We start from the raw sequence: 26,872 nt of genomic DNA, 5'->3' as shown, positions 1-26,872 counted from the left end.
CATTGCAGTTTGATTAATATTTATTATGAGATCAACCGCTGCAGGTCCTCGACATTTCGCTTTATTCGCGTTCACGTAGAACCACCCAGTCGACAAATTACCTGTTTAACGGGTTAAACGACTTGATTGCGTATGACACTTTAGTATAAACAAGTACAACCTTTACGAGCAAAACGGCTGTGTGTGTACAAGACTGCTAAGAATTTACTAATTAATTCGATCAAACATTTCCTAAATTAAGAAAAATGTTGCATTCTTCGTAATGGGTTAGAAATGGGTTGGAAACTAGATTTACTCGAAAATGAAGCGTCAAATAAAAAAATTTAATCTTTGTTTTCGACTAATTTTTGCATGTAAAATTATTTCTCAATCGATTGACCACGGTGTGCAGGACGCTCTGTGTGTATGTATTAAAATTAATATTAAATTAATATTAAAATTAATTTCGGTGCTTCGATCGATGAACGTATTTAATTCATTTCACGCGCAACGAATCTTCCCTCACGGAAATGCCAAAGTATGGCTTACGTTAGAGTTATCGCATCCTCGCGGATTATTAGCCACGTTCTTTTATGGCCGCTGTGAAACGGCGCCTACAGAATGACGTTTCAGCTCGTCTTCCTCGAGATCGATTTTTTTTCTTGATCATCCGACCGAGCGCTTAATCCATATTACGCTGATGCGCGAGAAGACTGTAAAATTCGAACAAGGATATTGATCGCGTTACCTTCAAATTATAAATTTAATGTTGCACTTATTGTCCCATACGTAGGGGGTAAGACGTAATTCGGTATTTCGTGTCAATATTAAATGAACAAATTAATTAGTAAATTTATTGATTTTTTACAAACTAAAATACATTCTACTCTTTAAAATTATCACCTTCTATGCCACCAATACAATTAATTAACTGTGAGGGCCACGAATTAATTTGTATACCTAACACAATCATTGATTAAAACATTAAATGTTGAATTCGATAGTGAATGCTCCACGTTTTTATTTTCATTCGCCAAATAAATTATGGTTATCGTAAAAAATATATTTTATCATAGGATATAGAGTATTGGGAGAAGGACACTCGCGTTCCTTTATTTAATCACCGTAAGTGAAATCAACCATAAAACTTGACCATTACAATGCTTATCGGCAAGATTCGTTCTTACTACCGCCTTCGTCGTTCGTTCCTCTTTTTCCTTGTCCAGGCACGAATAACTTTCCCGATCCCTGAACCCTTGGAGCTTTTCCAATTATCGGCTGAATCATTCGAATCGCGCATTTGCATTCAGCTCGGCCCTTCAGAACTTGTTTCAATGCTAATACGTCACCATTTACCTTTCTCCTATGTACTTATTTCATACGAGGTATTTCTAAGTTATATATGTACATATACAGTTACGCGAATTAATATTTAGATGCTCTAAAAAAACGATAACTTTTTTAATATTCTACTATACGATTTGAACTTTTTTGGGAAGCTAGAACAATTAGTTTACTACAGGATGTGAAATTTTTTTTCAAAAATAGCAATTCGTCGGAATTGCAGGAAAAATACTAAAAGTTGTATTTTACAACTTTTTTATGTGGGCCTATATTGAAAATTTAAAAAGTACGTTTTGTAGCTCTGCGTCAATTGTATGCACTGTGAAAGTTTCATCGAAATCGGTTGATGTGAGAGAGATTATGAATTCTTAGATATACATAGGCTGAAAATCGTGAAAATCTGCAATTTTTACCATCTTCGAACGTTTGTAGAGCATTGCAACGTCGACCGATTTTGACGAAATTTTCAGAATATTTTCAATTGACACAGATCTACAAAACGTATTTTTTAAATTTTCAATATAGGTCCACATAAAAAAGTTGTAAAATGCAACTTTTAGTATTCTTTCTACAATTTCCCGATCAATTGTAAACGTAGTTTTTAAATTCTCAATATAGGCCCACGTAAAAAAAGTTGTAAAATGCAACTTTTAGTATTTTTTCTACAATTCCTCGATCAATTGCAATTTTTGAAAAAATTTCATTTTACATCCTGTAGTAAACTAATTGCTTTCTAAAAAAGTTCATATCGTACGGTACAATATTAAAAAAGTTATCGTCTTTTTCAGAGCGTTCGAATATTAATTCGAGTAACTGTATGTGTAAGTGATCGCGCGCGGTATTGATTCCTGTAGTGAACGCATTGCCGACAATTCGACGCGTTGCTATTGTAATTACAATTATAAAATGGCAAGAGGTATTTTCAACTCGATCTTGCGCGATGTGAATTTGGAACAATAAAAAAATATTTGTTGATCATTTGATTAAATACAAATTTCCATAAAAATTACTATTATTATATTTACATAAAAATCCACAATCTGTAGATAATATTGATTGCTCTCTATATAAGTAGAATGCGAGTCTTTATCCAAAATAAAAATTTGATGAATCGATTGCAAGCTGCACAGATATTTATTTCCTTTGTTAATAATTTCAACAAGTTACAAATAATACATATTCTGGTATTTTCACTGTATTTGTGTTTTATCAACTAATTCTTCTCACAAATGACTAAATTCTCAAGTCTCTTCATAAGTACTATCTTCACATTCATTTGGAAACTCTAATGCATTGATATAATCACGGAACATTTATATCGTACCATTCCCGTCCAGCCTGAACAAGTTTATGGATGTCCATTAATTTTCCCGTAGCTGCACGCTTACATCGTTCCGTACAGAAACATCAACTGCATCTCAAATAAATTTCTCATAATCGTCGCGGAGAGAAACAGATGTTTAAAGTTCTTTAACAAGCGATTATATACAGTCGTTGTCTGCGAGGCACGCGCGAGCGCGGCAGCACGTGCGAAAATAAATAGATATCAGTCGTTATAATTTCAGTTTCCTCTCGCTGCTCCATTTATCGCGCTCACCCTTTTACGTTGAGCTTATCTGTTCCGGTCTACGATTAACGGGCTCATCGATTTCAAAGCAGAAATGTCTACCTTCTTCCTACGACACGACGCGACGACCTCGTAAACTCGAGCTTCAGCGTTTCGCATCTGGAACACGAAATCGTTTTTCTCTCTTTCTATCGCGATCCGCGATTTCTCGCGAGAACAAACGATCCGCGACTATTCCATCCGTATGATTGATACTTCACGGAGAGACTCGTGTATCGTCCAGATTCCTTCCGATGAAAATAGAGCCAACCTTTCGTGACGATTTCTTTCTACTCGGCGTCGCGTCGCGTCCCGTCGGAACGAATGATCTGTATTCGTTGTTGGATTTTTGTCACAGGTCGTTCTAATCAGCATATATAATAACTAGACTGCTTATTTTATGCATTTATGACAAAAATAAAAACGTACAATTCAAAGCAGTGGACATACTAAAAAGATTTAAGGACATCGGTGTATTACTTTCGGCTTAATAAGATAATTAAAAGAAGAAAGAATTTTTTATTTGGTTTCTTTGGCTTGTAATCGACGCAGACAATTTTTATTTTGTATAAAGATCCACAGTCTAGTTTAGACTGCGGATCTTTATACAGATACAAATTCTATATCAATTGCAGACAACAGAAGCCAGGCAAACATTTCTTTCTTCTATGATTTTAATAAGTCATAAATAGTCTATCTTAAATCTTTTAATTTTTTCTATTTCGGATATTTAGCAACACCTTGTCTTCATTATTAAAAATTACAAAATACGTTATATTGTCTATCTGTGTTGCTAAATTAAAAGTGATCTACGACACATCAAAAGTCGCTACTGTTTTTAATTAGGTACCCTTCACAATGCTAAGACAAGAGACAAAAATTGTACGTTTCTGCACGAACTTATACTTTCGATAACAGACGAAGAGAGAATAATTCAGACTCGTGATTTTGAGACAAGAAACCGTACAAGCACCATTCAGCGCGTGCTGCAGATTTCGAAAAAGTTTTAATTTGTTGGACAGTCTCATCGCGGAAGGAAAATACGGAAAGCGATAATGTTGTCTGAAAATTGTGTAACGAGTTTCACGCGATATACTCCCGGGGGTGCAAAGAAGCCGGGAAATGACGCATTGCCGGGGCTTTCCACGGGAGAAGGGCGGTCGATCACAAATTTCGCGATCTTTCCCTCCATTTCGCGGAAGATGTTTGGAATTTATCGTGCAGGGCGCATCCCCGAGCGTGCACTCTGCTATACAGCGAGATTCGAAATACTGTTTTCCTACGGCGAGAACATATACCGGGAAACCGCGTAGAAAATGAAATGAAACAAACCGGCTGCGTTTTTGCGCGATTTTTCAAACATCCAATTTTATAAATCTATACAATTTTTCTACGATATGCCCCTTGAGCCTCAGAGATTTTCCCCTTTTCCCAGAAAATCTGCACTTCGAAATAACTGTTTGTTTGAGATGCACGAGTACAATAAATATCTTATCTTGTAGAAGCATCTTTTCTGCAGATAGCTATTAGTTATTCATTTTTTATATTGGTATGGGAATAAGTTTCCGCCCTTTTTTGTTGAAAAGAAGCGTATAAATCATACCCATAACGTGTAAACGTTTTCCAACAGTAGATCGAACGACGTTTAATTCAATTGACAGTTCTTTAAATGTTTGACGTGGATTTCCACCAAGTAATGCTGGCAAATCTGTATCTTCGAATTTTTTGGCACACCATCGCAATCTTTGCCTTTACGTCGAAATCATGGTTTTTAAAGGAGCATCGTCCCCGTAAATATATAATAAATATAATATAGTAACTATATAACACCTTTCTTTAAAACAAAATAATGCAACATGACTTCCCGCAAATGCTGCTTGCTTGGAACGAAAGTCGACATTTTTCACGCGAAAAATTGACTGCTGTTCACGCTTCAAACAATTGCCACTAACTGCGTTTCGAAGCTTAGACACGCGCCTTTTAAAAACATACTTTGTACTTAAGTACAACGACATCTGTCAAAAGGGCGAAAACTTATTCCCATATCCAATACTTCTAGAAACTTTTTAATGCCGTCAACAACGCCAATCGTCGAAGTGAAGCTCTCAAGTACTTTTATTCTGAAAACAGGAAATTGTTACGATTTACTTTATACTTTATTATTTTATATATTATTTATAGATTGTAGGATGTTGTATTTGTTGCAATAAGATATGTAATGGAATATACATATAATAGATGATGAATATACAATTCCACTGTAGATGTGTGCACGAGGCATTTAAACCTCTCGTTACATTTTAATCACGTGGCTGTCATTAACACTGGGGACACCGACACAGAACAGGAACACGTGTACGCGGGGGTTCTTCATGCACTAATTCGGAAGGTAAGCGTGATTTAATTTACGAATTTGTCATCAACGTTTGCCCGCACGTTGAACTGGTAAATTTAATTACAAAATGCCAGCCTATCCCGGGCCACGATATCCGATCGTTTTGCTTCCCTACTTTTGATCGATCTTCCCGCTAATTGCGAATCTGCAATTTCGGTGTATCGTGACAAACATTGGCACCGTGCTTGTAATATAGGAAACTACGGCGCCGACGATCACACACGGAAAATAATTTCGTATGCGTCCGGTGTACACACATCCGTGGATTGCGATACCGAACGTGAGACTGTACTTCGATACTGAAATCGCGGAATATAAAACTTGACGATGTCGTTTCCCGCGGAAAATTTCGATCCATAGTCGTCGAGAGATATGCCCTCCCTCCTTAAAACGGTCGTATACAGGCTACTTCGACTCGGATGCCGACAAACTTCCGGTAAAAGTCTTTACCCGAAGGTTGAGCATTACGAATCGAAACAATATCGCACCCATAATTTCACCAACTTCGTAAAGTTGCAATTGTATGCACAGCGAATTTATTTATTCGTACGGAAATAATTTATATTTCTCGTACTGTGTGGTTCCAATAATTTAAATAATAATTGTAAGTTCGTTGACTTCTAAAGCTAAAATAGAATGTGAAATTAATTTCTGATAAATTGCCTGCAAATATTTTATACAATGTGTGTGATCAAATTATTAATGCTGCTTGTATGCATTAATGAGTTTACATAAAACAATCAATACTTAAATGAAAGTGTAGGTAAAGTAAATTCGTATTATTTTTTTATTTTTACAAATATGCATTTAGCAACACCGTCGGCAACATTATCCATCACGTGGAGAAAATAAATATGCTTCCACTGCACTTTGCATAATTATAATCATGCGGAAGTTGGTTTAATTCTACAGAAAGGAATCGTTGAATAAAACAAAAGATACACGGTTAATTAAAATTTAACTGAACAAGGTATGCATTTGGACTTCCTCTATAAAATGTTAAAATTACTGATATTATTTAAACTCAGCCGTCAAAAGACTGCATCACAAATTAGCCCAAGATCTAACTGTGTAGTAAACTAGATTTTCCATTTCTGAGGAATAAATGACAACCAGCTCAAGGGAGGAAATCCTAGAAGCTTGTTACAAAGGTGTTGAGTTCACGAGGGAAGTAAAGCAGCATGTTCCCTTTGGGGTGATTAGTGCATCCATGAACTCGTGTAGCACTGATGTCAGTTCAAGATATGCAACATGGAAGACTCGTGGCAAACGTATCTCTGTATTGTTCTTTTCTAAGCCTTGTCTTTGATACACTATTACTGGCTCGTCGTATCCACAGCTAACTATTACAGTTCTTTGATCCCTGATCCTTTGACTGCGGGAAATGCATACAGTGCTAGTGAATCGCTCGGCCTTTTACTTTCTGACGTTTGTAACATTGCGACAATGAAACCGATCGATATGTACTTGTTTCGAGCATTTTTCATGTTGCATGGCTTATTGCTGCATTCTTTTATTTAATACATTGTGTAAGCTAAGAACTCTCTCTGCCCTACAAAATAATTAAAGATTAAGTCCCTCATTTGTCAGATCGATTAACCTCTTGCACTATCATCTATCTTACGATTACAGTGATTAGAACTTTTTTATCATAATTCTAGACAACTTCCATGAACGAAGCTTTTCTACATTCCTAGTGAGTTTGAGAGAAGCAATTTTATGTGTTTAATAATTATGAAACCAGCAATTTGGTAGTTCGAATGTTAAATCAATATCTCGAACATATTATTAGAATAATTCGTCAATTAACTTGTTTTAAACAATGCTCAACTTCTGGAAGTAGCCTACAATAACGCGTCTAAATCAGCCAGCATTAGTCGCAGCTATTCCATATTTGATTTCTATCCAAAGGGTGAAATATTTCGAGGAACTACAATCTTCTTTACAGTCGTACCAATAAGACAACATTGGCTTGCGCTGTGTGTATGCGGTTATACACCGCTGTGAGATATGCGATATGTAATGGATTAGACGTGTAATCCGATTCGAGTTATGAAACAGCTCAACGAAATAATACAATTTACGTAGTATCAATTTAGATAGCGCACAAGGTTTGTAGTTACAGCAGGTACAAGACCACTCTTCTTAGCGTTCATGTGAACGTATACTCTTAATGACGGTTTAACGTTACACCGTCCGAGCATTAAAAGTGATTGGCTCTTCTGGCCCCACGGAAGTGAGAAGATTAAATTTATTTCGATTATGTACGGCTTTTATGAATGCATCAACATACACATTTATATTAATGACATTTTATATGGAATACTGAATATCTAATAAGGAAAACAGACATTCTTTTAATAGGTACTTTTCAAACTTCGGATAAATCCAAAAATCACTACTTCTTTGGTTCCACTAATTTTTCTAAAAAAGCTGCTGCAATTATTAACTTAATTATTCTATTTAATTCTTAGTTTTATTTTTCTGTATACGTAAAAGCTGTTTTTTTCATGAAATCTCGAGCTTCATTTAGAAAATTTTAACGAAACAGTTATTGGTAACTTTCTTAACTCTGAACTGACTATTACTATAGGTATCAGTTATAAGATTCGCCATTGTTATATCGACTGTCTGTTGTACGAAAAGTAGAGAAAATGGATAGAATGCTGCTAACAATTCCGGAGGAAAGTCTTCCTTACTCTCGTTTATCGATTGCGCCAATTAGATACGTTTTCCCCTGATTCTGAAAGGATGCTATGTCCCGCTCGATCTATTATTTGAAGACTATGCGAATGATCCTAGTTTAATGTCACAAACCCGATACATATTGAAAGTTAGCCATCAACCAAGCCTACATTTATATAACACCAAGGAACAAATTAAGTTACCAATTTTGGATGCGTAATATCCTTGATTATCCAAACATTTTCAAACAGTTTCGCAATATTCGTACCATAGTAACCGCATCACGGCAAAAATATCCCAACGAAATTTTCTGAAATTTGTTTTAGTCCGGGTTAATAGCTCCCATAGTTTCCAGGTGAAAAGTTAGGGGCTCTCCATCCTCGAGGAATTTTGAGCATCCGAGACCCTTTGTCCGTCAGGATAGCATGCGCGGAAATTTACAGCACACTCGAGAATAGAATTTCGACAGTCCATTCAGTGGTTGAATTTTGTAATCGGCTACCGGTAGGTACCTCGTTATCACTACTCTCTGGCGTGCTGCATTACCGGGCACCGTTCGCGAAATTTGTAGCCTGGTAATGGCCGTTCGAATGTTAACTTGCACCGGTCGAGGAAGGGGGTAACACGCCAGCGGTATCGGTGTATAAGTAAGGGTGGAAATTTGGATCGATAAACTTCGAAGAGCGCAAACGACGGCCGCAGTTTTACAGTGAGAATCAGAGGGCCCACTGGAAACTTTCCATTGGCTGTTTAGCGGCGAACAACCAATGGCGGCCTCGTAAACCACCGCGTAACCGATAGCAATTTCCACAGGCCACTCCCTGCCACACCATAAAAACAAAGCTTTAGGCGAGCCACTGCGTTACGAGCTCTGTACTAGCTTACCGAAGACTCGATCTGGCCCGACCCTACCCGACCAACTCGATTTTGTATGAAATCGTGATCAAGCGTCGATGATACACCCAGTCAGGCTACTGCAAGAAGCGTTCTAATGAAAGCGAGTCGCGATTAGGAGGCCCGGATAGTCTGCGACGCCCGACCATAAGTCAACGGACACCTGGCCCATCTAAAGAAAGTGTAAATTGTCCCAGGCAAAACCGAACACCTGGAGCCTCTTGTGCAATCAGTTGCAAACTCGGGATATTAGTGAATTAAAATATTGAAACCTCTCGAATCATGGAAACTATATGTACAGGGTGTCACAAAATTATATGTCGTGGACACCATAGCGCGATTCTACACCCCCGATTTAGTCGAAAATGACGTAACAAACCCCTCGCAAAATTGAGCTTGAACGTGAAAAACAAGGTAAAAAAGGCAACATTCTTTTCAAGGATTAAGATTTTTTTTATTTTTATACCAAAATTTTCTTTTAAAATCTTATACCTTAAAAGAAAATTTTTGTATAAAAATTTAAGAAATCTTAATCCTTAAAAAAATGTTGGTTTTTTACCTTGTTTTTCACGTTTAAGGTCAATTTTGCGGGGGGTTTCTTACGTCATTTTCGACTAAATCGGGGGTGTAGAATCGCGCTATGGTGTCCACGACATATAATTTTGTGACACCCTGTACACCTCAATCTCTTTCTGCAGAGCACGGATTTGCATAGATAATTTTCACACGGATTCCTAACACGTTTTGTTTACTTTTACATGATTATTTAAGTGGGTTGTATTGACTTTTATGCAAATTGTTGAGCACGTTTCGTTTAACACGTTTCCATCGTGCAAGAACAGACGGAAGTGTTATTATGAATTTACTATATAAATTCACTGTTAATCTTTATGAATGATTTAAACTGTGATAATAAATTCAAGTTGGCAACTTGAAATATAATAGTATATCGGAAGGAAAGTAGCTCCTCTTATAAGCTTTTCCCAGTAAAATTTCTGCGACGTAGTAGAAATTTACTTAAGAATAAAAATTTTATTGGTCCGATTAATGAGATTTATACGGCAGGGTGCGTAAAAGCGATGTTCGAATTTCATTGCGTCATGAAATTGTAAAATTGCTGAAGGGAAACGTCGCTTGTAATTTAGCTACGTTGAACTTCTTCTGGGGAGGGTCGCCATTCCTTTTCGTAATAGCGAATGGTGTCGTTTTAATAGTCCCATTACGATTTTTACCTGAAGGCAATTTTATTAATGATGTCACTTCACACGAGAAATAATTGATTGTTGCAAAATCTTCTTCACATTTATTGCGCAACTAATATGCATGATATATGTCACCAAGTAATTATTTTTAACCAACGAAGGGAACTTTAGTGACAATGATATGCAATACATAGTAATCATGCCAAATAATTAAAAGAGAATTCCAGTTGTAGACTTCAAATACATTATTAGACATTTAATTCGATAAGGCAGTTTCGTAATATACGAAGCTCAACGACAGAAATCAACGGAAATTTAAATGCAAATGGTACACGGCTGTCGTGTTTTCGATTCAGAGACAAAGTATAAGTGAACACAGACGTTTTCAAGTGTACGAGGCAAGAGAACGTGTAAAGATTCAATTAGGAAACGCGAATTTCTCCTTCACAGTGGGGAAAGTTCAGATCATTCTAATTTTACAAAGTGACGTTTAACGTAGAGTTCTAACTTTAGCTTCTGAAATGTTCTTGGAGGTTTGTGAGTATAGTTTGGGTCGTGAATTTTGCTTTGCGCATGTCTTGCGCACCCTTGTAGCATGGGGCTTGAATATTATGCAACTCTACGACACGGTAGACCGCCCTTGTTTTGCTAACCTTACAAAGCTTTGTACTTTATACACTGTGCAGAAGTAAATTAATGGTTTGCGAATTTAATGACATGAAAGCTGTAACCAACAATATCGGAATATACTTTAATATGGCATTTTATAGTTTGTACGAAAAGACCGCCGAATTTAAGAAAAAAGTGGAAGAAATATTTATATTCAACTCCTGCATACTCAGTAAATTTTTGTTGTACCTAAAGATCTGCCACTTAATAGTGTCGTTAGTGAAAAGAATTTAATTTTCATAATAAGTTTATATAATCCTTCTTGATCGTATTTAGTGAAAAGTATTTTGGAGAGAAATAATCCAATTAAGTGAACGCAGCCATTTTCAATATCGTCAATTATACAGGCGGAGGCAAGAGTCATCAGTCTATCCACTGAGAGTGTGCTAAGCGACCATTTCTAATTGCAGCACATAAATGGTGGTCGATGGTACGCTGTGAAAGATTCTACAATTTGCACGATCCATATAAGGAAAGGTCGATTCTGTGCGAACAATTATGGACGATTTAATGACGACGCGATTGGGTTCTACGGACGATTGAAGTACTCGTCTCCTGAAACGATGGGAAATTGGCTGCTCCATGACGGCAGGAAATAGTTGAGTATGATCTCGTCGGTGTCGAAATTGGAATTTAGTTTCCCTTCATAACGATTGGCAGAATTGAAGCGTGCTCGTTGAGTTGTTCGACTAGAATTTCTTCGTACGTGTGTTCGTTAAGAGCTGAAGTGCTGATTTTCCCCCTGTGCTCGTGGATCCGACGCGGCGCTGGAATCGAGGGTTTCACGAATCCTAATTGGCTAACGTTCTCTGAAGGTTAAAAGCGGTGATTCTTCCAGGACGGTCTTCATTGCGAGACAGGTTCAGTTAATTGACACAGTACGTGCGCACGCGTGTTTGTATTTCTTATACATTTTATCACACGAATTACGATTCAGCTAAAACACATGGACAGACCTTTCTACACGAAAAATTGGAATTTCACAAAATAAGTCGAGAAAAAAGGAATAACATTTCTTTGTCTGTCGCCTCGTTTTCGAGAAAATCGAGTTTAAAAATGCAACGACAACACGTGCTATTAGATGGGAACCAGCTGGCGTGTCTGGCCATGGCCGACCAATTTTACTTCCTGCGTATGGGTCATTCCACGCGAAATCGCACACTTTTCGCAGTAGTGTTTCGTTTAAATTTGAATATGTCGTAGTTTTAGTCACCTATGAATTAATCTGAAAGGGGATCTTCGATATCTTCGAAATTGTTAAATTTACAGACATGTAAAATCGAAAATTAAGAATCTTTGAGAGCGTAGTTGAGATCATAGAGAGCAAGTTGACATCAGTGAAAGAAGTAAATTCGTGCTGTGTTCTGTAACGAACAAAATATGAATAAAAGTGGCATTACTCCAGATATTTGACGAAGGTTAATTGCAGTCGTGTTTTAAATTATAACATTAGTGCCTTCGTCATTCTGCGAACGTTCGGTGACTTAACTCTTTTAACTCCAAAAAGGTGGAAAATAGAATTACCAAGGGTCCTCCTCGGTAATTTTCTCTCATGGAGGAAGAGTGTCTTGTTACTTCGCCCAGTATAAGGAATATTTAGTACACTAATGAGGAAAATCTTCGAATTGATTGCTGTAGTAAAATTGAATTTTCTGGAATTTATCAATAAACCGTGACACAAAATTACTCCGAATGAAATGTTATTTAAAGAGATCATTAGAATACAATTAGACAGTTTCGATTACAATGTGATTTTAAAACAACACTAAACGTATAAAAGTAGAGCAGATGCAATACTCTAATAGATAAAAATCAAATTGCTGTTACATGTAACATCTAAAGCCTTGTAAAAACTTATTGTTTCAGTATCGTTTAATTAAAAACCTTTAACTTTGTTCATTCTTTGAATTTTTCTGCAGGATTTATTTTATAACGTTGTTAAAATATAAATCTATAATTTCAACGAAAAGATACCTTCTTAATATCTTTCAGTAAAAGGATAAGTAGTTGCTCCACAAAATAATAGGCCACACATGTGCGAATCTCTTTAAATCTATGTATTAGAAAATCTCCTTGCGGACACATCGAGGTTTCTTTTCCCGAAAATTCATGACGTTATAGGAAACCGGTGGGGGGAATGATATCCGATTATTCGAGGATTCAGAGAGCAGCGTGGCTCTTGAATTAATTAAACCCGGCATCCGGATTAGACTACACGCGGGGCACCGCATTAACACGGGCCGGAAAAGACTCGGTTATTAAAGCGGACAACGAAAATAGTTGAGCAGATTCCAACAACGTGTCACAATCGCGGCCGCACTCGCTCTCTGAAACTTTACGGTATGACGAAGTTCCTCTTGAATCCTTAATGGTTCCACCGCCTTGGAAATAATCGCAAGAAATGCCGGTTGCGTCTACGTCAGCCGGCAGAAAATAGCAAGAGTGGTTGCTGCAACCCCGGCGAATGAGGCAGGGCCCTGAGAAGACACACACATCATTTATGTTCTGGACGGGAAAGCGGCTTCATCCCCCGGGCAAATAACAGATGAAACACTATCACGACGCTCCCGGATAAGTTCACTTACGTATGATTACTTTTAACTATGCAGCACGCGTCCGTCCCTCGACACTGATTCCGTGAACTGCTACCGAGATTCATCGAAGAACTGACATTGCGCCGTGACCTTCTTCTCGCAATTGTTGGATAATTACCGGGCCACGGATCTTTATGCACATTCACAGTTCTACACAAAAAACAGGCACACAAAAAACACTCTGAAAGGATTGACCCTGAAATTAGGGCACCTTAAAATTAGTTAATATTTATTTAAAAAATCATTTATGGTAAGCTTGTCGTTACCTCCTCTTCGATTTCAACGAACTTCGCATATGTTGTCAAGGTTATTATTCCGAACAATATTTCCCTTTAAAGTTTTTGACGGTCGGCTTGAGTTTACGAGATATTTGGAAAAAAGAAATGAATTTTTTTGTGCAAACCAACAGAAATGAATTTTTGTAGTACAGACTTTGACGATCTCGATGCAGGAAAAAAGGAGGAAATTCTTATTTCGTTTGAGCGGGCGCGCGAATTCTTTTAATCGGGCACGCAATAATAACCGAGATACGATTCCTTCGCGCGAAAACAGTTGTAACGAGTCCGCGAAACACGCCCGGGGAAGAACCGAGAAGATAAGCGTCCCGACTCGACGCGGACCCGCGGCGCAATTAAATCTACGTTCAGAAATCGCGTCGAAATAAACAAGCCAGCAGCCGACTAATGGAAAGAGGAAGCCAGCCGAGGTATGAGGGAGGCGCACTTGGATATCCGCTTTTAGTAGAAAATTATTCGCCTCTGTCTCGTAATGAATACTCGACGGTATTGTGCGCTGTTGACGCGAGGTAAGGAATGGGCCCTATTCGACTTTTCAAGAACATCTGAAGTTGACAAGATAAGGATAATGGATGGGTTAGTGCCTCTATGTTGCGGGGATGAGGGCCAGGATTTACTAGTCGGGAGAAATCTGCAAAGTATAGTGCGAGGGCGTAAGACGACTAATAAGCGGTGGAATAATGCCTGCGAGCGAATCAGCCGAGACAGTAATTGCGTTTATAAGATACACCTCTTGCTACGAGAAAATTTATATGATTTGCGACGATAATTGGATATTTAATTCGTGCAATTTCTCTTCGATAACGTAGTGAGGAATTACGGGACACACGTTAGATAGTATGATTCGTTTGGCTTTAGTAATTAGCGGTCGGATTCCTAGAACGTGTTGTTTGATGTTTACGTTCATGTTGTTGTCGGTAAGCTCTTGTCGGTAAAATTTATATATTCACGTTAATAGATTCACACTCTTCTGTCTGACAGACGAGTACAGTAATTCTTCAATCAATGTCCAACAGCCGTGTTCTGCACGGACGGCAATGGTGTAGTAGACACTATTTTTTTATGACCACGTCTACCGCGACGACCGCATCGAGACTTCAATCGAAAAGCCGAACATAGAGAAGAACACATTGAAATACGGATCGCGTGGCCGAAGTGTGTCGCCGTCGCCGGCACAGTTTAAAGGCCCGCGAGTTCTCACAATGTAATGGCAATGATAGAATTGTTTATTTTTCATTGTTTTCTCATGGAACTTTCACTTCCTTATTTTCTGGCATTTTTCTGATTAAAATGATACCAAACGCGATATAATTTCAACTGTATTTAGTGGTTCAATCGACGATGAAAGTTTCGAACGCAACCAAGAACAGCGTATGGGAAAGAAAGAGACGCGGACAGTCGCCGTCACAGTTCAAAGGCCCGCGTTGTCGCTGTTCTTCCTTACGCCCGAAACTTTCATCGTCGATTAAACCACTAAATACAGTTAAAATTATATCGTGTTTGGTGTCATTTGAATCAGAGAAATGCTGGAAATAAGTTAGTGAAAGTCCCATAAAAAAATAATGAAAATTAAGAAGTTTGAAAATTTGATTCATATGAGTCAATGTTGTGGTGTTCACACCGCTATTCCCGAGCCCGAGATCAATCATCGCCGCCCTGCGGCGCGGCGCGGGTAGGCACTGGACTGCGATTGCACAGGCGACCCAGGACACCGATTGAAGAATTACTGTAATGGGTTTCCCAAAGTCCATCCTCCATTGAGGAGAAGCTTAATCATTTACTTTTGAATAATAATCTTGAGAGACAGTATTACGAGCTTTAATTGTATTCACGTTGTCACGGAAGTGTATGTGTATTACGTAGAAATTAGTTCCTTCCGTTATTATTTCAGTGACATTAAAAGTACAACACTTTTGTATCGTTTGATAATACACAAACATTTTATTCTGTTGATCTGAACTCTAACAGTGTATAAAATGTGTCTTCCAATGTTGTACTCCATCACTACCCCCTGTAAGTAGAAATACCTGAAAATAGTCAGACACCCTGATTCACTTTTAATATTCATACACTAATTTAGAAGTTAATTTCAATTTACAGTAACTCTTCGCGTATTAACCTCTTCAAATTAAAATATTCTATAAATACTGAAGTGCAGGTAACCTTTTTGTCAAATACTGGTGCAGGAAAGTACTTTACTCTATCCAGTATAAAATTCCGCCAAGATAGTCAGAATTCCTTCTACAGTTCCATCAAAGTCCTCTTTTCGCGGCGAGATGTGCATTTAATTTTCTCAGGATAAAACCAAAAGAATTCCGCGATCGTTTCTATACATCGATAACTACAAAGCGATGGCACACAGGCGCGATTGTCTATTCTCAGCAAAGGATTTTTCACGATGAATGCACAGTCACCAGTAACCCAAACTTTAGGAATCGTGGTTTCGCGCAAGAGGCATCAGATGCAAAATGTACTGAAGTCCATTAGTGTTTGAAAACTTGCTACCGTCTTTATTTTAATTAAATGCTATAAAGATTTGACTTTTACTGTGGTACACGCATCGACAAATGAAATTGTTGTTTAATTACCGTATAACTTAATTGTTGAGGAACGAGTTCGTAATTCCCGCAGAAATATGATGTTACGTGGAACGCAATTAGATCCGTATCTAAGTAAACGCATTCTGTTAAATATATATTCACGCATCAATTCTAATATTAATAATCGATAGATCCATGTTCAGAATTTTCCTACAGTGAACCGACTTGATAAAAATTTCCATCTGAAACTTTAGAAATTCTCTACATGACCCTCTGGCTGAAGAAAAAGAAATGGATTTTTCGAAGTTAATAAAAATCGGCCTTTCCCTTAAAAGTAAGTGTAGTTCCATAAAAATTGAATTAGTTCATTTGCGAGGAAAGTCGAGAGAAAATAGATTTTTGAGATAAGGTCCACACTGATTGCGTTAGTCATTCCTCAGATAGATTCGAAAAATATAACATTTTTGTAAAAGACCAAGTAAAAAATGTTTTTGAGAGCATTATCTCTTACGTTATGAACCTTGCGTGTATTTTTGTCTCGCTCGAAAAATAGCTAATTCTGACCACATGCTTCCCTGGAAGAAAAAGTGCGTCATTAAATGGTAGCAACTCTCGCACGGCTGCAGAGCGTGATGATTTAGCAATCTGGGCGAACATAATTGAATCTTGATAACGATGTTGGATAACCAGCTTTCTGAATCGTTAATAAAGTTTGCAAAACAACTTGCCCTGTACCGTGACTCTGTAAACAATTACTCACCGGTATTGTAGGTCAAAATTCCTATTCTGTGCACTTGTTAGAATCATTTCAGTCTTATTCTTATTAAATTAGTCCGTGATTTCATCAAGAAAGTCACAGTTATTTTCTGTACTTTGTTATGTATTTCTTCTCGATAAGAGTTTATTGATAAGATTCATAAGAGATTGAGTTTAATTCAATGACCATCACAGTAGCAATACGTATTAAATTATACATTGAGAAACCCGTTCGACGAAGAAATTGAACAGGCATTTCATAACTCACAAAGATGCAATTTGAACGTCAGTAAAACAGTTCTTAATGAGAGTAACGGCGAATCAGTTTTCGATGGTATCGTCGACGCAACACAGCTGGCAGATGGGGTTCATTAATATTGAAAGAAATGTATATAAAATATAAGATAGGAGAGGAAAACGATTTCGACGACTGTTTAATTATTGTCGAGGCAAGCAGAGGCTACAAACCGTTACAGAGTTCGATTGAGCTGCGGAGCTAAAAGCGCAATCTTCGAGAATGAATTAAAGTTGAATTAGTTACCGATGAATGATGAAAATTTACCGGGAGAAGAACGCTTCCGTCCCCGGATTCGTTTATTTGCGATTAACAGATGCGGCCGAGACTTACAGTTATCGAGAGATTCATTACAAATTGAAATCGATTCGAGTGGGAGCTTTACGAGGGACCAGACGCCCCCCGATCATCCGGAACTTTGTCAGGCAATATTTGAACGTTAAGTAGAATGAGGAATCGAGGCTACGTAACTCGATAGATTGATAAATGATTAACTGGTTACTGATCATACGATTGCTCACACACAGTTCACCGTGTTCACCATAAATTAAAGGTTACGCTAAATAAAGATCGCGACGTCTCCGCAGAATTAACGAAAATACGGATGCTCTGTCAATGGTTTAGCAAAATTCATTTGATCAGACACGACTTTTTAGTAACCACGATATATCGTTTCAAGAATTTCTCGTTTAGCTTTTCCTCCAGTTGTACATAATTTAAAAAATAGTACACGAAATATGTTGATTGTATGAAATTCTGTACGAAGTGAATCGGGACACAATTTTTGCATCCCCTTATTGCATATAAAACTTGTAACGTTATTAAAAAAAAGGTATTTCAAATTCTAAAGAAGAAATGGAAAGCTTAGAAGATTCAATGAATCAATTACAATCCAAAATCTCCTAATCCTACATGATGGTTTAGTGACCTAGCAAACGTGGAGGAAAAATGAAAAATGGTTCAGTCAACTCCCGGAGCACGATGTATGCATTTGACTGAATGCAACATGAGACTTCCTAAGTTGTAACAGTCAGTTACATTCGAAATAAAACTGCATAGTAAAACGTGTACAGGAACGTAATTTTTTCCGAATGTGTTCAAGTTTCAAGCAAAGGGGTAGCCAGACGTGAGAGCTGTCACTTTCAGCTCGTAGGTCCGGGTGAGAGAACCCAAACAGCTTTGCCTAGAAAAGTATCCGCAACACGAGACAACTTTTCCACAAGAAAACTTTCGGCCAGTCTGTAAAACGTAGCCGGTAAAGCCACGGAAACTCTGCGCAAAGTAAGAAACCGACTTCAGATCGAAAAGCTGACTAGAACGACGTCACGATTCCATAAACCGGTCGACTGATACTTTTCTCACGAGCGAAATGGACGCGATATTATAATACGCGATGAAAACAATTCAACAATGAACCGTGCGAAACATTGTTAGTCGCTTTCAGAATAATTATCAGAATCAGATCAGAATCTATCAATGAATATTATTGATCAGAATCTGTCAATGAATATTATTGATCAGCATCTGTCAATGAATATTATTGATCAGAATCTGTCAATGAATATTATTGACCAGAATCTGTCAATGAATATTATTGATCAGGTCGAAACACTGTCGGCGAGAAACAGGTGTCTGTGATATTAAATGTAACCCGTACGAGCGGTAGACCCGGTCCAAGATGAAAGCATTTTCCTCTCGATAAATCGTGCGGGACACGTATGTATCTCCGAAGTTCCAGGCTCGTGCAACTCCGCATTTACCTTCGTGAAACGAGACTTGCCAGTACTGTATTCCAACGCGGTGAACTTCGCAAACATTAAAAGCTATTTCATTCGCGGAAAATCGGCTTCCGCCGGAAGCGCTGGTGTTGGTGAGATTTTTTAAGAGCGATTTTCACAGCAGTTGCACGCCTACTGTTTCCGTAGTGTCGTAAGAGGTTCGTGATGCCTGACCTAAAGAAATGAGGTCACTGGATCATGAAAAGAAACGATTAAACTTTTGCAAAAGTTTATACCCCGCGTTGTAATTTCCTTGGTCTCATTTTCTCGGTTCCACGGTTCAGTGTGAATAAAGGTAGACAAGATAAGAATTTCTTTTAGCTACAAATAAAGTAGAGAATTTGTTAAACTACAACAGATATTATGAATCGGTGTTTATTGCAGATTCAGAAACTATCTAGCAATATACAATTTTCAATGTGTCTCGTAAAGTAGTGCCGATCAGCAGCGAAACTGCAATAGAACGCTTCTAAATTGCCCTAAACCAAAAATATTCTAAAAAATTGATCCTTACATATTTTTCCGCGCCACCGTGGAATTTCGATATGAAAGTGGTTTCTTTAGTGGCTCTCTCTCTCTCTCTCTCTCTCTCTTTCTGGCCGCCAAACGGCAGCTCCATAAAAATAATATTGATCTCGGTATTTCAAAGTCGGGTTCAAGAGGAAGAAGTCGACTCGAGCAATACTCATGCGGTTTCTATTGCGAGAATATCGTTGATATCCTACGATCATCCGGAGACACTTTCATGTCTCTGTTTCGCGGAGAAGAGCCGTGCCCCCCCCTTGTGATTTTTCTTGTACCAAGAAAATACATAGTTCACACTTACCGTTTCCTTTTATTCTACTGTGTGGCAACACCGTGAACATTTTCGAACAGATAATACCGAAGTTCCAACATTTACTTTAAGTATCCACGTCATTGTTTATTACTCGACCGTGGATCTGTGTGAAAATGAACATTTTTACTAGCAATTCGACCGAAGAGCCCAAACTGTGGAAGAAGTTCGTTTTAGTATGGATTCCACTGGTAAAAATATCTGGTTTCCTATACTATTTATTGCAATTTTTTAATTTTTAAAAAATTATTAATATCCGACCCCTCGGACCCTCAGACTGAAGTCATTTCTTACATTATAACTAGCACACAGTTACGCCTGCGTCTGTTCAACGAGATTTTCCAGGCGTAATTTTAGCCGATCAACACCGTGCAATTTAACAAAGATTACTTTAATAATGAGCGTACAGCGCGGAGAGGAAAGCCATACACTTAAGTAATTAAGTTGTAAAATATTCACGCTTTCGTCTATTAGCGCACCGTATTCATTTCTATTTATCATTCATTTTCTTCCCTTTCTACGACGACGTTTATCTTTTCCTTGTATTTTATTAATTAAGAAATATGCTCTATACGCTCGGTTATTTAAAGTAGCTCTCGCCGACTCGAACTTTCCCAAGATCTCAAAGAAGATCGCATAAACTACAGACAGCATGCTAATTGAATGTCTCGAGTAGGAGTTTTTTCCGTAAATTTTAATTAGACATACTCAAACGTAACGAATGGACGAAGCGTTCAGCCATATTATTGATAATCAGTTTCGATATTCTGTTTCTCCAATTACTTTATTCATATACGCTCTAAAATCGCCAATTAATTAATTGCTTCAGATATGCAATGCACTCAATTTACAGAAGCATCAAATGTATTTAATTTATTAGCAGTAGAGCTACGAAACCTGTGAAAATGAATTTGACATTCTTTATTTGGGATTACGAGATTGTAGGATGCATTTAGTTAAAAATGGTTGATTAAAAAACCTGAATAAATAAATTCTTATTACTCTTTTAGTCAATGTAGAATAGTAATTTTCAATGCTCTGTAGATCTAGTGTTAAGTGATCCAAAACAGACATTTAAATGCAGTAATCGACTTTTATTGTAAAAGTAATTATAAAACAAATTTAAAAGAAGCTCCAGTATGCTGGTAATGTTCACCAAAAAGGAGTTAAGCGTCTAACAATTCAATTCCTCTTCAATTCCAACCTTAAAGTGACTTTAGAAATAACTTTTCAACTTTCAAAGCGTTGGATAATGACGGTATTGTAAAAATCGTCGAACAAATGCTCGTACAATGAATCGAGAACGGTGCAATGGTCAGTGACATCAATTCTAATCCGATTGTTGCAGTCACTGCCCGATTATTTCCAATAATCTGTAGCCTGCACGAATGTAACGAACCGCATCGTCCTCCGGTACATTCAGTTTCCACTTATTGACGTTAATGTAGAGTTCCTGTGCCCATAATTACAGACGCAATGGATTTTATGTATTCATATGTATTCATTCCCGCCTCTTTTATGTCTGTATCGCATTTTCGTAAGAGATATGGGCGCCATTAAATTTTTTATGAAATTTATTCGAGAGTTCGATATACGGAAATCTTATGAAAATCGAATCATAAACAAAATGTTATTGTTTCCGTTCTCTGCTATTCTACTTTTTACATGCATTTCATATTGTCTATTAAATTATTTCAGACTCGTAACAAAAACTTTGTTATAGAAAACTATCGGTTTCTTTAAATTTCAATGACAATGTTAAATAGTTATCATTTTTTGCCGTTTCTCAGTTCTTCACTCTTATCCAAATAATTTTTGAATTTCCCTGAAGTTTTGAGGATATATTTTTTACCATTTATAGAAAATAGTAGAGCACACTGCAATTTTTTTAGCAAACTCTTTGGAGAATCAAAAATTAGCTAATTACGCAATATTTCTCTATCGGGATGACCCAGAAACCTGCAAAGCAAAAAAGATCGAAATTTTCAGGTTGCTGATGTTCTTTGATCAGTGCATTAATATGACGTTTGATCAAGGTACGAGTAGATGGCACGATATTACATTAATTTATGAAGCTAAGTATGGAATTGCAGGGATTCAAATTCGTGCAAACGCGTCGGACAATTTAACAATTTCTAGAGTCGACGTGACCACAGCGCTATTGCATCTTTTTAGATGCAGATTATTGTGCACTATTACGTCTTTTCATATGCAAAGGCTAATGGCCGCGCGCGTGAGACTGCATCTTTTGTTATACTATACATAGAATCTAGTTCCCCGAGCTATTATGTTCATTCATATGCAATTAGTTCGTGATTATTCTGCTAGGCACGGCTCAAAATAAATTTTCCTGGTTCACCTTGATTTGTCAATAGACCAAATCACAAGTGTATCGCATTCTTTAATATCTAAAGATCCTTTACATCTCTTATTTTCAATTCTTATACAGTCAAACCTGTTTTTGTGCGTTCTTTTTTGTGCGATTTTTTTATGCCGTAAATGAATATCTGATCAGATCAACAGGATATCTCGGAAGACGTTGTCGTTATCAAAAAAGTGTTCCTACAAAAGTTGTTTGGTATGACGGGCTACATTACGTAGAAAGAATATATGCGCATAAAAAAATTTTCATTAATATGTTGTGAAAAATTATTTGTTATAGCTATTTATGAAGTTTGTGAATATTTAGCTACCGCACAAAAACACAGGTTTGACTGTATTATCTTCTTTCCAATTTTTATTTCATACTTTATTTTAGAATAGTTAATCTTATATAACGTTTCATAAAAAATGATTACAAAATGCAATCACTGTACCAGGTTAGTATGCGGACTACAACATTGTTCACGTCAACTACAACATATTTCATTAAGTACAAAATCGTCGGTGGTGACGTCAGAAAGTGATCGACTTGGCGTGAAATGACATGCATTGTTGCAGCAACTTCCACAGTGAAATGAAATTTTTAATAACGTTTAACGTTATACGTGTGTTAAAATTAACACAACAGCAACGTCCGCAGTAAAGAAAATAAAATTCCACCCAATTTTCTTTTTAATCATATAGTATCTAAAATTGCGGCTCTGCGTGCATTTCCCCGACGCACTAATAACAAAGCTGTTTGCAGAAATGTTCAAGTAAACTGGATACTAAAAAAAAAAGAAGAATGCCCTCCGAAATTTCTGTGCGAGTAAAGTATAATAATATTGGCATGTTGGAATTACCGCGCGGAAAACTTTTCAATCGTGCAAAAACCCCATCTCATTTCATTTTATCCAAATTCTGCCCGTAGTTTCTCACGCAACGAAATTTGAAGCTCCTTAATTTAAACATATTACTCCGCTGATACAATGCGGAATTCGCTCGAGGCTTCTGTATAAAACTTTGCAGACGCTCTTATTCCATCAGCACCACTGGAAAAAAACTAAAATCATATCCAACATAATGCCTTCTATGTATTTTTCAATTATACTCACAGCTGTGAAAAACTGTGACAGTATTTTTATAATTATAAAAATCACGTACTTCCCTTTTCTAATGAAATTATATTTTTGGTATGTAAGAAATAATATTTTTTGACACATTACTATAATTAAGCATTTAAAATGTAGGTATACCGATGCATATTTTATTTTTATAAAATGTACAAATTTATTGTAGTAAGGGCAAGCATTTTTCAAAATTTTCAAGATTCGGAAACAAATGGAAAAATATTTTATCATTACAAATTTGATTGCAATTTAATTGAAGTTACTGAGAGATATTTCTCGTTGTTTTTATGATGTAGTTCTATAAATAAAGTGTACATATATTGTACCTGCATTAACGATTAGATAATGCTCCAATTATAGCAGAGATGTTATTACAGCCCTTATTCATATCACGTAAAAATAGCCAGTTGTTATTAGTTTGTATCGTGTTATGGTTAAAGAGAAGGTACAATAAGTATACTTGTTTTTACAGTGGTTTATAAAATTGATAAAATCATTGCGGAATTCTCGGGGTGGTAACTGAACTTACACCGTGTGCAAACGCATTGTTCGCGAAGAGATCTTTTTACGAGCACCAGCTGCTATGACTCTTTTACTGCGTTTGTTAATAACTTTTTTGCGACTCGGTCCAGTTTGTAATCCTATTTTCTTAGGTTGTAAAGTCTTATGAATACTAAAATGGGAAACCAGTCACGAAAGCCAAATAATTAATGTAGACTACTGTTTTCTGGGAATGGTTTTGTGCAGAATGTGTTATTTGAATTTTATTCGGTAAACTCAGCAAAAACTTGTCATAAGTAGACTTTGGATTTTTGTGCAAATTAAAAATTGTCTGTATTCATTACAATACAAAATACAATATATATATATATTACATTATTATTTGCGTATTTTTTAATTTAAAAAATTTTTTTTAATTTTCTGTTCGAATCCTGGGACTAAAACCCGATAACTGCAAATAAGTTGTAGTTTATCATCGTCATCATCACACACATAAATTCACGACAAAACTTAATAGAAGTCGTTCCACACAAATTGAATCATTCAAATGACATTACATCACGTTAGTTGATTTTGTGACCCCGTTATCATAACTTGACGCTGTGTTAACTTAATTAAAATTCTGGTCTTAAAACGTGCTTCAACAACTTCTCCGTTGAGGAAAAAAATCTTTATTGGCATTTACTTACCGGGAGTTTACCCTATCTCCCCGCCCCTCGTCATCATAAAAGAAGTTACAGTACCCACTGTCTACCTTCGTGCTTTGGTGAAAATATCATTTTACAGAAAGTCGTAAAAAATTAAATTCTGCCCAAAATAAACATGATTAATAAAGCGGTGGAATACTAGTTAACGCAGTGCACTAATTAAATGACCCGACCGTGACCGAGTCTGATGTAAAAGTAAAATATCATATTAAATTGTTAAACCATTAAGAAATATATTAAATTGTTTCTATAATTATTTGCAAGCTTTCAAGTACATTGCGATTTCATATTTGTGTCTTCTTTATAATTGTGTTCTTTTTGAAAGAGATTTTTTCATTCCAGAGTGTCCACTAATATAATAGACCAAACTTTGGCAATGCGACGAAACATCCTCGTCGACTGATAAAACCTAATTTCTGTTTCTCCCCTTGGCAATTTCAAGTTCGCTACTGGCGAGGTTGCACTGCGTAAAAACAGAAATTTGTAACCGTAAACGATGAAAAATAATTTTCCCCCGTTAGGATGAGTTCCACTTTCTCTGGGACAGCACAAAAGTGTGGACTCAGATATATGTAGCTTAGAAATTGTAGACATCGTACGAGCATCGTCCATTCTGGAAGTTATTGAGAACTAAAAGTAACACATCGAAGCATAAAGGTACACAGGCCAATTTGTATAAATTCAGAGCTTTACGCAAACGAAACGAGTCTCGGCTGAATAGCACGTTCTCAACGTAATTGAACGTTTAGATAGTATAAAAGTATAAACCATGTGTTCACGGTTTCGAAGTAAATAATTAATTAATTCATTGTTGTGTAATTATTCAACGTCACTATACAATAAATAGCAATCCATTCTAAATTAACGTGGACCAACGTATTGTAATTTGTAATTCGCTTATCCCTATTGTAGACTGTCAGTACGAGCATAAATTATAAGATATAAATTATCGAACGTATTTATTTAAACGTGATTATTGAAATAATTGAATTAAGACTAAGAAAGACTCAATATATGAAAAATATATTAACGAATATTTAAATTTTTTATCCAAATCGGAGAGGAGTAACCTTTTGTAAATTATGTTCCGTATATTTACTGTCACTGCAAATTTATTATTTTTGTGTACTAAAAATTATTGTGGTGAATTTATATGGGGAATATTTACTTCCATAAATCACCGATATTTAAACAATATTTTCAGAGCTTACTGATTCGTTTGAGGTTTACAGTTTCCAGTTCCATAAAGATAAAACGCTTTCATAAAAACTGGTCAGTAGTAAATTGTTTGGCTGGTCAAAGTGAATTTAATGAAAATAAAGTCACACTGAAGAATTCATTCGATTGAAGATTAAAATAACCGCGCGATTTAATGAAAAATAAAACGGTCTCCGTAAGCATGTAGGTCGATGACAGTCAGCAATATCAAATATATGAATAATCAATCACAAATATCCACGTGCATTCATTCATTTCTTAATTAAAACTAGATAGAAACACAAAAAAATCCTTTGTGAACAATTGTGGTTATCAACAGTTTAGTATGAAATGTACACATTACAATAATGATAAAAATCACAATTAATTTTGGCAATTTTAATCATTTTATTTGTTTGCATTCTGATAAATTCTTGCAGAATATATCCAATTTAAACTAGCAAGTTAAATTTTAATAAATCGCAAGAAAAATTTCATTTATTAAGTGTTTCGTAATTGAAGAAATATCAAATACAATTAAAAAAGAGTACCTTGCTAATGGTTGCAACATTCGGAGTGAGTCTGGCGAAATTTTTGCAATTTAGCCGGCACTAACTTTGAAATTATAACCGAGCCGGGATCAGTCAGCAGCTGGAATTCCAGTTGAATCGCAAATTTTGCAAATCGAAAAACGAAATTCGATATTCGTCGCAGAACCCGCCGCAACCAGTGCAAACGCGAGCCTAGAAATCGATGGTAAGTGGTTGATTTTAATCTTGGAGTTCACCGGGTAAAATATCGATTTTGGCATTTTTGCATAAATCGAATGTGCACAACAGCCACGGTTTTATGCGTGTTTGGTTTTGACATTCCAATTCTCGAAGCGCGGCAAAAGTTACACGGACCGCGGCCAGTTTGAAAATATTTCGAATTTTGCACTGACGTTCATAAATATTTTATATTTCGTAGAGAATATTTGTTGAATTAAAAACGTTCCGAAAAAACGTTCAATTCATTTTCGAACTGGTGAAACTGCTTGGAGATGCTAAATATTTCTACAAATTCTTCAAAACAATAATCTAATATTTTGAGAAATAAATGATGATAA

At 36.5% G+C, this 26,872-nt stretch overlaps 1 protein-coding gene across 1 annotated transcript in view; it reads right to left on the bottom strand.

Moving 5' to 3' along the window:
• Dpr1 (defective proboscis extension response 1) overlaps positions 1-26,872 on the bottom strand; it is a 467,695-nt gene that overhangs the window by 139,277 nt on the left and 301,546 nt on the right. The window lies entirely within an intron of this gene.

Source organism: Lasioglossum baleicum, chromosome 13, assembly GCF_051020765.1.
Source record: "Lasioglossum baleicum chromosome 13, iyLasBale1, whole genome shotgun sequence".
In the NCBI taxonomy this organism is placed as follows: Eukaryota; Metazoa; Arthropoda; class Insecta; order Hymenoptera; family Halictidae; genus Lasioglossum; species Lasioglossum baleicum.
The sequence above is the reverse complement of the archived record's forward strand: the minus strand, read 5'-3'. Positions and strand labels throughout refer to the sequence as shown.